This window comes from Galeopterus variegatus, unplaced genomic scaffold, assembly GCF_000696425.1.
Source record: "Galeopterus variegatus unplaced genomic scaffold, G_variegatus-3.0.2 Scaffold18440, whole genome shotgun sequence".
Classification (NCBI taxonomy): domain Eukaryota; kingdom Metazoa; phylum Chordata; class Mammalia; order Dermoptera; family Cynocephalidae; genus Galeopterus; species Galeopterus variegatus.
Genome location: NW_007744551.1, coordinates 5,593 through 12,214, shown reverse-complemented (window position 1 = coordinate 12,214; position 6,622 = coordinate 5,593). Strand labels below are relative to the sequence as shown.

Genomic DNA, 6,622 nt, shown 5'->3' with positions numbered 1-6,622 from the left:
TTTTTTTTTTTTTTTTTTAACACTGAGGAAGCTAAGGCTTGGGTGAGGCTGAATCCCTTGTCCAGAGTCACACACACTCTGTGGCAAAGCCACAGTGCTGCACACCAGGGCTATTTGGAAAAGCCTGAGTTCCTGCCATTCTGCTATACTTGCTGTTCAGATTCCTGGGGATATTAACTTGTAATGAAGTAAATCTAGAGGAGAAGATGAAGGGGGGAAATGTTGGGTACATTTTGTCTTCTGAAAGTATTCTTCAGTGGGGAAAAACACCATCCTCATCCTCATTAACCACATACATTTTGAACACCGTCTACTTTGAGCCCAGTTCTTAAAGTCAATGCAATGATTGTGAATGCCTCTGCTTACTACAGGGACATTAATCGAGAGACAAAGAAGGCATCAATTCAAACTTCCTTGGACACCTTTTTTAAGAGACCTGGGCCATCCAAACCATCCCCCAAAGCCCTTCTAAATTCTAAGAAGGCAAGCAAAATTATTGTTAATAATGTTTAATGTGTATTATGGCTAGCCTACTAGCTTAGGTCAAATTTCTAGTATGGTAGAGTTGTAATTTTTTTAGCAGTATTTACACATTACATTGAAATCCTGAATAATCTGTGTATAGTGTATTTTAAAGGCCCTTTGGACCTTAAAGCACAATTTTACTACTTTAAACAATTCTAGAATACTGCAATAATTTGGGATTTTTTTGTTGCTGTTGTTTACTTGCTTTCCTTTCATTTTCTAGCATACTGTTTGGTATGTACGAATTATGTGATGATGGGTGCTTTTGTCAGGAAGTAGCCAGAAATCTCACAGATTCATATAGTTTAAGAAACAGGAGAGCCTTGGAGGCCCTAGAGGTACTGGAATAATCAATAAAACTAGAGAAAGGGCTTTGGGCATTATAAAGCATTAGATAAATATCAGAGGTTGTATGCATTGTTATGCACCCATTCCTAGGAAATAATTTTGAGATACAAATGGCTTATTCCTTTCAGTGAAGAATTTTTAGACTGAACTTCTTTGGGAAGCTGCCTAAGTTTTCTTATGGCTTTATCTTAGCTGGTGTAGAGTCAGCCTTTGTGAAGAAAGCCAGTATGCTAGCTAGTTGTCTGGGGTGGTATTGTAGCGTTTTTCCCTCTTTGGCAGGAAGTCTAAGCTGGGCTTCTGGAGGTAAGGGCCTGCCCAATAGGGAACCTAATCTGAAAGTTACATGATACAAAAGCAGTTCTCCCTATAACTAGAGAGCCTGAGGACAGCTTTCTTAAAATGTCAGGGAACTGACATGCATAAGCTTGTTATTTGATCCACAGACTCTTGGATCATTATACATTTGTGTTTTGAGGAGTACATTTGCCTGTTACTGTAACTGCTCTGTGTTTCCTGCTTTTCTGTGTGTTCTCAAGGGCTACTCAGTGAGAATTAAAACATGTGTAGGAACCTCTTCCTGGATCAGGAAGATGAAGATTCTTTAAGTGCAGGGCTCAGCATCAGATAGTAGATATATCAGGCTTTGTAGACAATATTGTCTCTGTCACAACTATTCAACTTCACTATGGTTGCACTAAAGGAGCCATACATAATACATAAACAAATGAGTGTGGCTGTATTCCAGTAAATCTTGTTTTACAAAAACAGGCAGTGGCCCAGAATTGGCCAGTGGACCATGGTTTGCCAATCCTTGCTCTAGAACTCAAGATTTCCAGTCATTTTGTATCTCCCCAGAATTGCGTAGATACAGCAAGTCCTGAAAGCAAGGTTTTGTTTTGTCTGCATTTCTTCCCAGGTCCTTGTCAATGTTGTAATAGCTTTCCCACTAAAGCATCAAAGTCTTTTAAGCACCAACATTTAATTTTTAGAACTTATTTTATGCAGAGATCTTCTTAATGTTTGTTTGCAGTTTTTTTAGTGCTTGTTTTCTTAGCAAATACCAAGCCTTTTCTCTTGATTCAGAACCGTTAAAAGTTACATTTATAAAGCTGTATAGTCATATGCACTGCAGGGCTTATTGACCCTATTCTAAAAGGCTCCAGGCTATATAGTCCTTCACATTTTGTGTTTACTTTCATAGGCTACTCCTCCTACCTATAAGGGTTTGCTGCCACTTCCTGTTGCTGTCTCCTGACTTGCATGTAATAGTACCTCTGCCCTCTCAATCTCTTAATTCACCCTTAATAAAAATTTGAAAGACCTGGGATAGAAATACTAGTACACTGATATAACAACAAATGAAGATCTGAGTATGGACATTTTCCTGTCTATTTTGGCTACTCAGAAAAATTTCCTTGGGCCAAGTTTTTAGATCTTAACTGTTTAATATAGATGAAGCTGATGGTTCTAAAAAATTAGGAAGGTATGGTAAAACCAGAAGAATTTTACATCAGAAAAGTCTGACAATCAAGTCAATCTTTTTCCCAAAAATTAAGAAAAGATTGTATTTCCTAAATTTCAACTGAGTCCCCTTCTTTCCCCAGACTATATTGATTCCTATTTTCCCTGAAAATATCTGCATTGCCACACTTTATATTTTATTATATTCCATCTTCTAGTGTTTCACATCTGTGTCCCCAAGTGGAATTCTAAGCTATTTGAGACTGAGGACTATTATAAATCTCTGAATTTTCCCATATACTAGCACCTCAGAGCATTAAAGACTGCTTGAAACCCAGCAAGTTCCTATTGGCCATTTTATTACTCAGATGTTAAAACTTAGCTTCGAACTAAAGTTATTAAAGTATCTGTGCCTGAAAAGGACATAGTTGTCTGGGAGAGTAGATATAAGGAGAGAGGGACTAGTTAAAGTCTAGTAGCCTAACATAAAGATTGCAAAGGACTTGATGTGTTTTCCTATGTAGAAGGCTGAGTAGGTAACAGCTAAGTGAATACAGAGCCTAGAATTTTACCTCTTCTGGAGATGGATTTTGTTGCTTATGTTCCTTTGGTTTAGGAGTTTTGTTTTGATCCTTTTCAGAAAAAGTTGGACTGTCTGAAAAGCCTGGATCTATTTAACTGTGAGGTTACTAACCTGAATGACTACCGAGAGAGTGTCTTCAGGCTTCTGCCCCAGCTCACTTACCTGGATGGCTATGACCGAGAGGACCGTGAAGCCCCTGACTCAGATGCTGAGGTAGATGGTGTGGATGAAGAGGAGGAGGATGAAGGTGAGTGGACTCAACATCCAGTGAACTTGATTTCTTACTTTCAATGGTCCTGATAAAAGTTGCTGAATGTTCTTGCTATTGAGAAAATTGTCTATGCATGTAGGCATTTCATTAAATTTGGAACTAGGACCTCTGTTTAATTTTAATAAACTCTTGGGACATTGAAGCCTTAAAATGATTCAAAATACAGTGAAAATGGTTTGTTAGCAAATGATCGTTCGAATTTTAGCCTAGAGATTATAAGACGGCTTCTGTTCAGCCCATTGAAGAACTCATAGGGTACTCAAAAAAACATGGTCTTATGTCTCCATGCCTTTCTCCTACCTTTCCCCTTTCATAGTTACTGCCTACTTTTCCTTACAAACTGAGCTTTGTTGGCACCTCCAGGAAGCATTTCCTGATGTACACAGCTAGCTTAGGTTCCTGTGCATGCTAGACTACCTGCTTACTTGCTCTTACAGACTTGCCACTGTGCTATTCTTAACTCTTCCTACAGTGCTACAATTATCTTGTTGGGTAGACACTGTCTTTTATCTCTATACATAGGGCTTGGCACTTAGTAGGTACTTGGTATATATTTATTATAGCCAGATATAAATAAAATAGCTCTCCTGCCTTTGGTACATGACTGGAGTTTAAGAAGGTAATGATTTCACAGTATATATGTTAGATTCCAGTTTTCATTAATAAGGGAAATAATCTCTGGTCATACTGTGAAGTTAAAATATTGTTCTCAGTATTTCTAGCAATTGATCAAGGGTTTTTACATACCAGTTACCCTTTTTTATTTTTGGCTGCTGGCTGTTTTGGGGATCCGAACCCTTGACCTTGGTGTTATAACACCACACTCTAACCAACTGAACTAACCAGCCAGCCCCTTATACCAGTTATCTTTAAGAATCTTTTTATATATTTTTTTACCCAAAATATCCCTCCTGATTAACTTGTGTTTTTCTTGCACATGGACTCATTTTACTCTGAGTCACTCTTCTTAGGATAAAAGGTTTCTCACCTCCAAGTGGCTTAGAGGAAGCAGAGCAATTAGTTTTCGTATCAGTCACCACAAAGAAAACTTGGTCTCAGAATTCCTGATGTGGCTGGAGTTCATAGTATTGTTACATTTTAAGCATCTTTTTTCTTTAAACAGTAACAAAAATGACACGTTTCTTGTCCTTGGAGCTTATTATCTACTAAGAGAAGAAACATTTTTAAAGAAAAATCATAATTACAAGTGAGCAAATTGTGCTATAATGGAGAGACACCAGGCGCTCATGTGAGAGCCTGTAACCTGGGATTAGGAGGTCTTGCAAGACTGCCTCAGGAAGTGATGTTAACTAAGATGCAAAGGTTGAGTCTGAATTAGCCAAGCAGAGAGGAAGGGAAGAGCATGTGGAGGCCAGGAGGCAGGAGAGAGCATAGTGAGCTTTGGGACCTAGGAGAAGGAAGAACTGCTATACTAGAGGTCAGCACCTAGTGGTGTGGAGACCGAGCTACCTCTCAGCCTCCTATCCCCCGAGTCACAGCGTTATCATGGGTGTCTCTCAGGTTCCTGATTTGAGCAACTGGTTCTGGTGGTATGTTACCCAAGAGAAGGAGCATGATTTTTTTTTTTTTTTTTTTTTTTTTTTTTTAAACTTTTTACTGTGGGAAATTTTAGTCATTGACAAAGGTAGAAATAGTGAAATGAGCCCCCGTATTCTTCTCATCTCTCATCTTCAGCAATTATTGGTCATTGCTGATCTTGTTTTATATGGACAAACTCCTGTCTACTTCCCCCTTTCTGTATTATTTTGAAGCAAATCTCAGATATTGTAACATTTCACTGGTAAGAATTGTAGTGTGTATCTGGTCCACCAGACCTCTAGCCTCTTGATTTTATGGGACTCTCTTGGACAGAGGGACTGGGCTGTGCAGTACTTGGTAGAAAGAGGATCACTGCGGTTCACGGTCTCCCCTGGTGTTGGTGCAGCCCAGCTTTTGTCCTCTGGATCAGCCTATAGCTCCCCACTACCTTAGCAGATGTGCCCCATGGAGCATCAGGGGTATTTAATTAATTCCTTTTTGTACTATTTTCAGAAGGAGAAGATGAGGAAGACGAGGAGGATGAGGATGGTGAAGAAGAAGAGTTTGATGAAGAAGAGGATGAAGATGAAGACGAAGATGTAGAAGGGGAAGAAGATGAAGATGAAGTCAGTGGAGAGGTCAGTGCAACTTTTCTGCCCTGTGTTCTATATCTAGTCACAACAAAAGTGTGGTTTTTAAAAGTTCTAGAAAGAAAAGGGCCTTCTGAAGAAATCAGTATACTTGTAATAGACTCATATTGTGAATCTGATTGATTTAGCTTTCGTCCCCCTTTTTATAAATACTAAATGGAATGCCTACTGAATGCCATCTGGATACAGTGCTTGGCTCTGCAGGGTAAGTTTTGGCCTTTTAACTTTAGAAGGAAGGAACACATTTAGTATTGAGTAGGGTGAGAAAACTGGAAATGTTGAGAATTTATGGCATGTCTGTTCCTTCATTCTATTGAAGGGAAGTATATGTTTATCAAGTCTGAACTTATTCTTACGTATTCAGTTTAATACAGTAAATATATTGTATACCTGCTATGGTAAAGAGCTGAGTGTGTAAAGTTAAATAAGAATGTTGTCCTGCCATGAAATAGTAGGTAATCTAGTTTATGGAAAACCCAATAATACAATATCTCTGAGAAAGTGAATGCTATAGGAGAACAGGAGAAAAGAGGGGAACTTGACTTTGACCCTCCAGGAGATTTGGGAAATAGGCAGAAAAAGTTAGCTGTCATCAAAAAGCATTTTGTCGGGCCGACCCGGTGGCGCACTGGAGAGTGCGCCGCTTGGGAGCGGAGGCGCTCCCACCGAGGGTTCGGATCCCATGTGGAGACCGGTTCGCGCTCACTGGCTGAGCGTGGTGCAGGCGCAACACCGAGGGTTGCGATCCCGTTACCGGTCAGTAAAAAAGACAAAAAGGAAAAAAAAAACATTCTGTCTTGTTGTATAAAAGTAAGGTTGAATATTTGTATGGTATCATATGTGAAAGATGACATTAAGGTCCTGAAATAAGCTTTACAAGAATGGGAATATAGGAAAAAATCTTTGTCCAAACCTGCTTTGAAATTTAAGATTTTAAAATCATTTCTTGAATATTCATTATGAGTTGTATACTAATTATAAACATATCTGGCAGATAACCTGTTTACTTCTGAAAAGTTTTTTGTTTTGTTTTTTAAGAAAATTTTAAAATTTAAGCTTGTTGAGGAAAATCAGAACTCAAAAACAGTACATAAAAGTAGAAAAAAGTAATGTTTTCTCCTTGATATATCATTACATTTATTTGTAAAGTTTTTTGGCTTTTATTGTATTTCTCAATTTGGCAGTGTTAATCTAATAACATTATGCTGTTGAAATTCTTTAGGAAGAAGAATTTGGACACGATGG

The 6,622-nt window shown here is 38.5% G+C and overlaps 1 long non-coding RNA gene across 1 annotated transcript; it reads left to right on the top strand.

Moving 5' to 3' along the window:
• Positions 1-384: 384 nt before the first annotated feature.
• Positions 385-5,280, top strand: LOC103582906. The gene is made up of 3 exons (XR_549807.1): positions 385-483; positions 2,975-3,164; positions 5,241-5,280. It is a non-coding gene; the product is annotated as an uncharacterized LOC103582906 (long non-coding RNA).
• The last annotated feature ends 1,342 nt before the right edge of the window (positions 5,281-6,622 follow it).